Raw genomic sequence first — 11845 nt, 5'->3', positions numbered from 1 at the left:
AAATCCCCCAGAAACAAGTTACTATAGTATAAATCCTTACAGATCCATAAGATTTTATTTTCATAGTTAGAGAATAACTGCTAATATTTATATATTGCTCCTTATATGCCCCAAATTGCTATAAATGAGTTATATAAGTTTTTTCTTTCTTTCCATCAACTCTGTGTTGCAGATACTAATATTATCTCCATTTTACCAGATTAAATTATTAAGATTTTTAGGTGGTACATTTGAGTTCCACAGTACTTGAGGGCTTAAAAACAACCTTGGCAGTTCATTTAGGTGATCTCTTCTTGGCAAATAGAGATGTTTTCAAGAGTTCCAGGATAATCACAGACCCTGTGAAGCAGTTTACAAATGCTGTGAAGAGATGCTGCTCCCCACCCCCAGTTTCATATACTGAAGCCCTAATCTGTGGGGGTGATGGAGTTTGGAGGTGATTAGGTTTGGGTGAGACATGAGGTCCTATAGGAAGAGACAAGAGAACTCGTCTTGTTCTGCCTTCACCACGTGAGGACACAGCAAGAAGATGACCATCTGAAAGCCAGGGAGAGGCCTCCCAGGAGCCAGACTGGCTGACACCTTGACCTTGCCTCCCCAGCCTCCAGGACTCTGAGAAATAAACATCTGTGGTTCAAGCCACCCAGTCTCTGGTATTTTGTTGCAAGCATCCTGAGCTGGCTAAGGTGACAGGTGTCTGCAGGGCCCAGTGTGGCCTGTGTCTCTGGTCCAATCTCAAAGCAGGTCCCCGCCCCCCAACTGTGACACTCTGGTCACAGCACTTCATTCGGTTTCTGCCATGAGACAAGCTCCCTCTATGTCTAGGTTTCCATAAATTCTGCTCTCTCAGTCTCCCACTCCCTGGTAGACAAAATGGTGGCCCCAAAGATGTCCATGTCATAATCCCCAAAGCCTGCCAATATGTCACGTGATGTCACAAAGGGACTTTGTAAGTGTGACTAAGGAGGCTGAGACGGAAGCATATCTGGATTATCTTGGTGGTCCAGTGTGATCACAAGTGTCTTTGCAACAAGAATGCAAGGGGTTCTGAGTCAGAGGGAAGGAGACCTGACCTCAGAAGCAGAGCTCAGAGCAATGTCATTAATCCCACTGCCTGGAGAAGTCCAGGAGTCAAGGCCTATGGTGGGGGCTAGAATCTGGAAGATGCCACCTTTCCCTTAAACAGGTTCTGTCCCAGAGCCTCCAGCAGGAATGAAGTCTTGCCAACCCATTTCAGGCTTCTGAACCCCAAAGCTGTAAGATAATGAATAGTGTTCATTTATGCCACTGCTTGTGGTGATTTGTTACAGCAGCAAGAAGAAACCGATACTGTCTTCCACATACTTCTCTAAGTCTTGCTGATCCTTCGGATTTTCATTCAATGTTTCTTCCTCAGGAAAGGGAATGTCATTTGCATTACCACCTCAACCACAAACTCATCAAAGAAATGCCTCTGTTGCATTTTCACAGTATCTCATGCTTTTCCTTCATAACCCTCGGCTCTGTTAGGTTAGTGGATTAACAGCTGTGTAACCCCCTAGATTCCAACTTCCATGGAGGCAGAATTGATGCTGTTTTATTCCCACCATAATGTTCCCAGCAGCTCACACCAGAATACCACCAACATTCAAAAAAAATAATTGTTTAATGAATGAATAAATGAAGAAACTAATTCATATGGGACATGAAAATGATTTGATAGCTCTAAAAGAGACATGTATTATTATGAACTTGTTAGACCTCCAAATAAAAAAAATCAATGTTACTTCTAAGGCAACCTAATACCTTATGAGTTTTATTCTCATATTAAAAAGCATCAGAAACAGTTGCTGGTTAATAAAAACCTGGAGGCTCATTTTTATCTCATTTTCATTTTTCTGCTTCTAAGTCATGTCTTTTTCTTATTTCTACCAGTTGAGATATATGAAAACTATCTTGAAAAAGAAGTTGGCTCTCAAGTTGCTTTTATTACTGTATTAGTCAAGATAATCCTTACTGTGGTGTGGGGGCAAACCTCTGAATTTCAGAGGCTTTCAGCACAGGTCAAATTATTTCTCATTCTTGCAAAGTCATCTTCCATTCAATGATTCAAGAATTTAGGCTCCCTTCATCATCTAATGCCACTGCTCCTGCCTGGACCTCCGAGCTTTGTGCAGAACAAAGCAGGGACAACACACAAGTCTGTGCTACCTTGGTCCACAGGTGGCACACATGACTTCCATTCATAAGCCACTGATCTAAACTTGTGTGGGCCTGACCCAGCAGCAAAGGAGTCTGGGAGATGTAAGGGGCAAGGGGAATATTTGGTGAGTATTATCCACAAGGGCTATCAATGTTTTTGCCAAAGATTCATTATTTATACACTATAAGTAAATTAAAATATTGATCCCCAAATCATATTTCAGTATACTTAAAAGTTGCAGGCCTTCAACGAAGCAAGCAATACAGTGACTCATTTTATAAAGAGTTTTTTGTGAATAATTACTTCAAATGGGTCCCTTTCAAATGAAGGCAAGCATGGTTATGTTGATTTTTCCTGAGAGGGTGTCCTCCTAGGTGTGCTGGGCCATCTTGCTCCCAAGTTCACACCCAGTGACATCACAATGGGAGCTTGAATTTTACGACAGTGGGTTGATCCATACCACAGCAGTTAGCAAATGCTACAACTTAGCACACTTTTGTTTTTCAAAGAAGTGGTTGTTACACATTTACCAGCACACCACTGTACACACTGGCAATTAAAATGATTGACTGGTCCCAGAAATCAGATTGTAACATAGTTTTAAAACTAATGAGTTAAATAATTTTAAAGGCAAATCATCTTTTCGGCCCAGTGGGTCTGTGCTCAACCCCCATGCGCATGCTCAGGGCTGATGATGCCATACAGGTAATTGCAAAAGGCTCCAGTGAGTCAGGAAAACAAAGGTCTCCTAGGTTCTGCCACTCGTCCCTTATGAGTTCTTAGCCAAGTCACTCAGTCTCTCTCAGTTACAAAAAATAAACTGAGAATGGACTAAAGACCTAAATGTTAGACTGGACTGCATAAAATTCTTGGAGAAAAGAATAGGAAGAGCACTCTTTCACATAAATCACAGCAAAAATCTTTTTTGACCCACCCCCTAGAATAATGGAAATAAAAATAAACAAATGAGACTTAATGAAACTTAAAAGCTTTTGCACAGCTAAGAAAACTGTAAACAAGACAAAAAGACAGCCCTCAGAGGGAGAAAATACTTGCAAAAAAAAATGATTCATCTCCAAAATACACAAACTCATACAGCTCAATATAAAAAAAGAAAAAAACCAATCAAAAAATGGGTGGAAGATGTAAATAGATGTTTCTCCAAAGAAGACATATTAATGACCAAGAGGCCCATAAAAAGATGCTCAACATCACTCATTATTAGAGAAACGCAAATCAAAACCACAGTGAGGTATCACCTAACACCGGTCAGAATGGCCACCATCAAAAAAATCTACAAACAATAAATGCTAGAGAGGGTGTGGAGCAAAAGGAACCCTCTTGTACTGTTGGCGGGAATGTAAATTAAAGCAGCCACTGTGAAAGCAGTATGCTTGCCTGCTAAGTTGCTTCAGTCATGCCCGACTCTCTGCGACCCCATGGGCTTCCACTTTGCCAGGCTTCTGTGTCCATGGGGTTCTTTCAGCAGGAATACTGTAGTCGCTTGCCATGCCCTCCTCCGGGGGATCTTCCTAACCCATGGACTGAACCCCCATCTCCTGCAGGTCCTGCACTGCAGACAGATTCTTTACCACCAGGGAAGCCCAGAGAGCAGTGTGATGATTCCTTAAAAAACTAGGAATAAGTCTACCATATGACCAAGCAATCCCACTACTTCCCATATACCGAGAAAACTAAAAGTTAAAAAAACACACGCACCCCAATGTTCATTGCAGCACTGTTTACAAAACCCAGGTTGTGGAAGCAAGCTAAATGCCTATCAGCTAAGGAAAGGATAAATAAGATCTGGTACATATATATAATAGAATATTATTCAGCCATGAAAAGGAAAGAAATTGAGCCATTTGTAGAGATACGGATGGACCTAGAGTCTGTCATACGGAGTAAAGTAAGTCAGAAAGAGAAAAACAAATATTGTATATTAACGCATACATGTGGAATCTAGAAAAATGGTACAGATGTTCACAAGGCAGAAACAGAGACCCGGACATAGAGAATAAACATGTGGGCACCAAGGTGAGGTGAGGGGTGAGACGAATTGGGAGGCTGGTATTGACATATATACTCTATGTCTATAAAAAAGAAAACTAATGATAGACCACCCTGATGGTCCATCAGTAAAGAATCTGTCTACTAATGCAGGGGACACAGGTGCTATCCCTGGTCTGGAAAGATCCTTCATGCTGCTGGTCAGCCAAACCTGTGCACCACACCGCTAACCCTGCGTGCTGCAAGTACTTCAGCCTGTGCTTATCCTGGAGCCAATGCTCTGCAACAAGAGAAGCCGCTGCAATGAAAAGCCCACACTCTGCACAACCAGAGTAAGCCTGCCCACAGCAGCGAAGACCCAGCGCAGTCAAAAATAAACAATTAAAAAGGTGAAGAGTTAAAAAAAAAACTAGCACGCACCTACCGTATAGCACAGGGAACTCTACTCAGTGCTCTGTGGTGACCTACATGGGAAGAAAATCCAAAACAGAGGAGATATGTGTAAACAGGTAGCTGATTCACTTTGCTATATAACAGAAACTAGCAAAGCACTGTAAAGCAACTATACTTCAATTTAAATAAATAAGCATATGTATGAAAGAATGGTGCTCTGTTACTATAAAATAAGTGAAAAACTTACATTGCAAGCTCTATGTTGAGACTTAAACTACAGCTGCAGAATTACTTTCTTTTTAGATCATACTCTTACATTGGCTTTTGTTCCATCATTTATTGCTGCGTGAGCTGTGTTATGCTAAGTCACTTCAGTCATGTCTGACTCTTTGTGACCCCATGGGCTGTAGCCCAACCAGGCTCCTCTGTCCATGGGGATTCTCCAGGCAAGGATACTGGAGTGGGTTGCCATGCCCTCCTCCAGTGGCACCCTAAAACTCAGTAACTGAAAACATAAGCTGGCTGACTATGCATCACGATTTCCTGGGTCAGAAATTCAGGCACATGGGATCATGGGTGCTATTCAAGATTGCTGAGATTAATTGCTGAGATTGGTATTGACATATATACTCTATGTCTATAAAAAAGAAAACTAATGATAGACCTTGCAGATGGCTTCACTTATCTTGGTGCCTTAGGAGCAGCGCAAAGGCTGGGCTCACCTTGGCTCCTCTCTTGCTCTGCATCTAGGTCGTCATGATGACCCAGGATGTTCAGAAACCAAAGCCAGACCCCTGAAAGGTCTACAGCTGGCAGGTTGTCGCTAGTAGCAACCTCTTCTTATCAAAGCAGTCACGGTCCCATCCACATTCAGTGGGAACAGTGTCAAAAATGTGTGGCCACTTATAATCTTCCATAAAAATCAAGAAATATCTTAAAGAACCCTAGACCCTCTATAACCTTGATCTCCTTCAAATACACCACTCCCACCACCAACAGCAGAGAGATCACATCTCTCTTAAATTCTCATGACATTATGCCTTGCCCCTATGTAAACCTTGCAATATTCAACACAGTCTTAATATAGAATAGTTATACAAAAATATGTTAATTTTATCAATATGTTAAAAACTGTTGTCTCTCTACAAAATAGATAATTTGTATATGTAAACCTTTTCATTTGTTCTTCAAATGAATCTCTTCCCTGATAAATCTTCAAAGATATTTATATATACATATAATTTACATATATATAAAATTTATATATATTATTATATATGTGTAACATTGATGCTTTTGAACTGTGGTGGTGGAGAAGACTCTTGAGAGTCCCTTGGACTGCAAGGAGATCCAACCAGTCCATTCTGAAGGAGATCAGCCTTGGGATTTCTTTCGAAGGAATGATGCTAAAGCTGAAGCTCCAGTACTTTGGCCACCTCATGCGAAGAGTTGACTCATTGGAAAAGACTCTGATGCTGGGAGGGATTGGGGGCAGGAGGAGAAGGGGATGGCAGAGGATGAGATGGCTGGATGGCATCACTGACTCGATGGACGTGAGTCTGAGTGAACTCCGGCCGTTGGTGATGGACAGGGAGGCCTGGCGTGCTGCGATTCATGGGGTCGCAAAGAGTTGGACACGACTGAGTGACTGAACTGAACATATAAAATTTTGATTTATATAACTTTCTCTTTTGTGTGTGTGTCTGTGTGTGTGTGCTGCTGCTGCTGCTGCTGCTAAGTCGCTTCAGTCGTGTCCGACTCTGTGCGACCCCAGAGACGGCAGCCCACCAGGCTCCCCCGTCCCTGGGATTCTCCAGGCAAGAACACTGGAGTGGGTTGCCATTTCCTTCTCCAATGCGTGAAAGTGAAAAGTGAAAGTGAAGTCTCTCAATCGTGTCCGACTCTTAGCGACCCCATGGACTTCAGCCCTCCAGGCTCCTCCGTCCATGGGACTCTCCAGGCAAGAGCACTGGAGTGGGGTGCCATCGCCTTCTCCGTGTGTGCGTATATATATGTATATATATAAAGAGAGAGAGATTTATTATAAGATATTGGCTCATGCAATTATGGACGCTGAGAAGTCCCACTATTGGCCATCTACAAGCTAGAGGTCCAGGAAAGCTGTTGATGTAGTTCAAAGATTTGAGAGTCAGAGAGCTGGTGGTGTAGACTTCAATCTGGGCCTGAACGTCTGAAATCAAAGGCAAGAGAAGATCAGTGTTGCAGCCCAAGCAAGCCAGCCCAGTTAACTCAAACATCTTCCACATTTTCACAGTTCACTGGATGATGCCAACTTAGTTTGGGGAGGGTTTTCTGCTTTACTTAGATCACCATCAACTGTTAAACTCTTCTTAAAACACTCTCACAGACACACCCAGAAACAGTGTTTAACCAGCTATCTGGGCTCTCTAGGCATTTAATGGGTCCAGTCAAGGTGACACAAAATTAACCACCAATGCTAGTAAATTTGATACTTTAAGTGATAGTAAAGAAAATTTAAAAGGCTATGCCCATTGTCAGGAAGAATTTGACAGGAGGCTTCCTGTGTGCTCTTTTGGATCTGTCATGAATCCTCTGTTCCTTATTAATTCCTCAATACTCAGGAATTAAGAGGAGTGGAAAACCACTCCCAGGGCTGAAATGCACGCATTTCCTTCGTTAGTTTTTCCATACGGTGAGAAGTAACTATTTACGACCCTCTTCTTTTTTATGAACCATATGGTAAAAGTGATTATTTACATCCCTCTCTCTTTGATATGGATTGCCTTATGTTTCCTTGATAATTTGTAAGTCTGGACTTTTGATCTTTATCTTTGCTGAATATACCCACACTATGTTGAATAAAACACCCTTGTTCCATCAGAGCTTGGGTCCCCGTGTCTGTCTTTCTTTTTCTCTTTCTTTCTATCTCTCTGGGGCTAATTCTTTGGAGCGCAGAAGCCCGCTGAGCTCACTTTCTTGCCCAGGCTTGCAAGACCCTTGAAAGAGGGCGCCCTGTGCCTACATGAAGCAGTGCAGGCCCCGTGTCAAGAGCTTTATTGGTTTTCTGCATAAACCAAGGAATATCAGCCTCTCTCTCTCTCTCTCTCTTTTACTTTCTTATCTTCAACTCCGGACCACCAGGTTCCGGTCCATTAAAGGACTTCAACAAGTGGCACCCAGAGCAGGGGACTGGTACACGTGGCAGGTTCGGACAGAGTGACTCAAGGACCTACTGAGCTCGGTAAGTACTAAGACATGGGTCAAAAGGCTAGAAAGCCCCATGACTTTTCTACTTTACTTCATCACTTATTTAAAGTTCAGGGACTTTCAGTTTCACACCAGCAAATAGAAGCTTGCCTTCAGACAGTGGTTGAATGTAACCCTTGGTTCCCTGATGAAGGTAGTTTTGATTTAGAAATTTGGCCCCAGGACAAAGAGAATGTTGAACAAGCCACCAGACCGGGGAAAAAAATATTCTGATAGATTTCTGGCCCCTTGGGCTCTCATTAAAGCTGTGATTCTGCCATTTCAAGGTAATTCTAGCCCTCCTGATATTAGGCAACCGGCAGAACACTTTTTACATGAATATGAATTAGATGACGAAAACTTACAAAAGGCCCAATTAGAACAATGTAAAATATTTCAGAATTTTCCTACAAGCCCTGTCCCGGTTGCTCCAAGCGCTCCTCCCCTGCCAGTGGGCACAAATCCCAAAGTCTCTCCCTAGCTAGAACCTAATGATTCTGGCAACGACTCCCCTAAGACACCTTTTGACATTAAAACCGACAACACCTTTCTGAATAACAATAATAAGTTTTTACCACATACTCTTAATTGTAAGAATTTGCTACCTACTCGCTCTCCTTCATGACAGAGGCTCTCTGAATTGCTGGCTTTGCAATCACAAGTCTCTGAAGCTGATGGTTTTCTCCGCCTTTCCAGTTTTTAGAAATCCTGATGCTCAAGGGCACATAATACTTCAATATGAGAGTATTAACTTGTATCGCATGCAACAAATTTAAAAAGCTATAACTATGTAAGGCCCACATTCACCTTTTACTAAAGTACTTCTAAATTCTATAACACCCTCTATTGGAAATTTTATTCCCCATGATTGGTGAGCTTTAATAAAAGCTCTCTTTAAATCAGGAGACTATCTTCAGTGGATAATGTGGTTTCATGATATAGCCAGAGATCATGCTAACAGAAATGCTCGAGCTGGTGCTCCCCAAGATCAAATTACTTTTGAGATGCTAACTGGTTCAGGACAATTTGATGCTATAGAAGCTCAAACACAGTGCCCTCCTTTGTTACATGAACAATTAAAAACAATGGCCCTTGAAGCTTGGGATCGAATCACTCCTCAAGGGGAGCCTCCAGGTAGCTACACTAAAATATTGCAAGGACCTAATGAAACATATGCTGATTTTTTAGCTCGATTAGAAACTGCTACTTCCCATACTGTAATTGGAGAAGAAGACAAAAGGCAACTAGAGAAATTACTTGCTTATGAAAATGCAAATCCAGAATGTCAAAAGGCTATAGCTCCAATTCCTGAGACAGGGACTATTGTTGATTATTTGAAGGCTTGTCGCAATCTAGGATCAGAAACTCAAAAGATGCAAATGCTAGCTGAAACAGTGGTTGCTGCCTTAAGAAAGAGAAATGAAGGATGTTTTACATGTGGAGATAAGAACCATTTAAAAAGGGACTGCCCTAAGAAAGCTAATAAAAAACCTCCAAAAACCTGCCCTTGCTGCCGTAGAGGAATGCATTGGGCCAAAGACTGTAAATCTAAATTTGACGTTGAAGGGAAACCTATTCCAGGAAACTCCAAGCAGGGGACCCCCCAGGTCCTCTTCAACAAAAACCAGGGGCAAATTCCATCTTCTCCCTCAAACCCTCAACATCCAGCAATGCTGCTATCGATATACCAGCCCTAAATGACTTTCTCCTTTACCCTCAAGCAGTCCCCTCTAGAATACCTACCGGACTTTTTGGACCCCTGCCCCCACAAACCTTCGGTCTTTTACTTGGCCAATCTAGTTTGACTTCTAAAGAAACTGCTGTTCATCCTGGAGTAATTGATTCAGATTATAAAGGAGAAATTCAAATTCTGATGTCATCTCAGATTTTATGGCAATTCAAAAAGGAGGATAAAATCGCTCAATTACTTCTTTTACCTTATATTTCTATTAACTCTTCTAATGAATTACGGACAGGCGGATTCGACAGTACAGATCAAAAACAGTCCTTTTGGACATCATTAGTATCTGAATTTGCCCAACCGACTATAAATATCAAAATTAACGGTAAAAGGTTTTCTGGTCTCCTTGACAGTGGATCTGATATTACTATTATTTCCAAACATTCATGGCCCAAATCCTGGCCTGTATAAAAAATTTCTTGCCAAATTGCAGGGATTTCTCCAACAAAAGTACAAGAGGTTTATCAGAGTACTCAAATTTATCCATGTGAGGAACCAGAAGGCCAACCTGCAACATTAAGACCTTATGTGATAGATGCATCCCTTAATCTGATAGGAAGGGACCTACAATGGCAAACTCAGATACACATCCCACATCTTTCCTAGGGGCCCCTGCTCACCTAACAGACAATACAATTATTAAAATAACTTGGAAGAATGATGAGCCTGTTTGGACAGAGAAGTGACTCCTCACGAAAGAGAAATTCCAGGCGGCTAAGGAACTTACAGATACACAGCTAGAATTAAAGTATATTGAGGAGTCTTGTTCTCCTTGGAACTCTCTTATTTTTGTTATAAAAGAGAAATCTAACAAATGGCGTCTCCTAACAGACCTTAGAAAAGTTAATGCATCTATGAAACCTATGGGTTTCAACAAGGAATTTAACAATATTACAACAAGGAATCTCATCACCTACCACTATTCCTCAAAATTAGTATATTATTAGTATTGATTTACAAGTGCTTTTTTAATATACCTTTACACCCTTACACCTCGGCCCTGATAAACGGTACCACTGGGCTGGACTGCCACAGGGGATGATGAATTCTCCCACCATGTGTCAGTGCTATGGAGCTAAGGCCCTTGAGCCGGTGAGAAAGCAATTTCCTAACTTTCTTTTTATTCACTATATGGATGACATATTGTTTTCGGCTCCATCTATCTTAGAAACTCAACACGTTTAATATAGCTCAACTATGCTTAAAAAACTCTGGATTAATCATTACCCCTGAAAAAATTCAAACGTCTACACCTTACCATTACTTGAGGTTTGTTGTTAATAGACAACATATTACTCCCCAACTAACTCAGATCCATACTAATAAATTATCAACCTTAAATGATTTTCAAAAGCACTTAAGTGATATAAATTGGATTAGACCTTCTTTAGGCATTGCTAATTATCAACTGAATAACCTATTTAATACTTTAAAAGGAGATCCTGATTTAAATAGCCCTCATTCACTTTCTCAAGAGGCACAAGAGGAACTCTATTTTGTGCAAAATAAATTACAAACACAATTTCTTACTTGCATCAAACTAGATTTACCTCTAGAATTATTTATACTCTCTCTCTTCATTCTCCCACTGGACTTCTTGCCCAACAAGAACACCCAGTAGAATGGATCTATACCCGTTTTAGGGGAATAAAGTCACTTACACCCTACCTTGATTTAATTGCTCTAATCATTATCAGTGGAAAAAATAGGATTAAAACTCTAATTGGCTCTGATCCTCATAAAATTGTAATCAGTTCAGTTCAGTTCAGTCGCTCAGTCTTGTCCGACTCTTTGTGACCCCATGAATTGCAGCACACCAGGCCTCCCTGTCCATCACCAAATCCCAGAGTTCACTCAGACTCAAGTCCATCTAGTCAGTGATGCCATCCAGCCATCTCATCCTCTGTCGTCCCCTTTTCCTCCTGCCCCCAATCCCTCCCAGCATCAGAATCTTTTCCAATGAGTCAACTCTTTGCATGAGGTGGCCAAAGTACTGGAGTTTCAGCTTTAGCATCATTCCTTCCAAAGAACAGGCAGGACTGATCTCCTTTAGAACGGACTGGTTGGATCTCCTTGCAGTCCAAGGGACTCTCAAGAGTCTTCTCCAACACCACAGTTCAAAAGCATCAATTCTTTGGCACTCAGCTTTCTTCATAGTCCAACTCTCACATCCATACATGACTACTGGAAAAACCATAGCCTTGACTAGATGGACCTTTGTTGGCAAAGAAATGTCTCTGCTTTTGAATATGCGGTCTAGGTTGGTCATAACTTTCCTCCCAAGGAGTAAG

At 41.5% G+C, this 11845-nt stretch overlaps 1 long non-coding RNA gene across 1 annotated transcript; it reads left to right on the top strand.

The window, feature by feature from the left end:
• Positions 1 to 498: 498 nt before the first annotated feature.
• Positions 499 to 7655, top strand: LOC120867891. Its single transcript, XR_005722060.1, has 3 exons — positions 499 to 510; positions 6690 to 6695; positions 7572 to 7655. It is a non-coding gene; the product is annotated as an uncharacterized LOC120867891 (long non-coding RNA).
• The last annotated feature ends 4190 nt before the right edge of the window (positions 7656 to 11845 follow it).

Source organism: Oryx dammah, unplaced genomic scaffold (genome assembly GCF_014754425.2).
Source record: "Oryx dammah isolate SB20612 unplaced genomic scaffold, SCBI_Odam_1.1 HiC_scaffold_9, whole genome shotgun sequence".
Classification (NCBI taxonomy): Eukaryota; Metazoa; Chordata; class Mammalia; order Artiodactyla; family Bovidae; genus Oryx; species Oryx dammah.
This window is presented reverse-complemented; position numbering and strand designations above follow the sequence as displayed.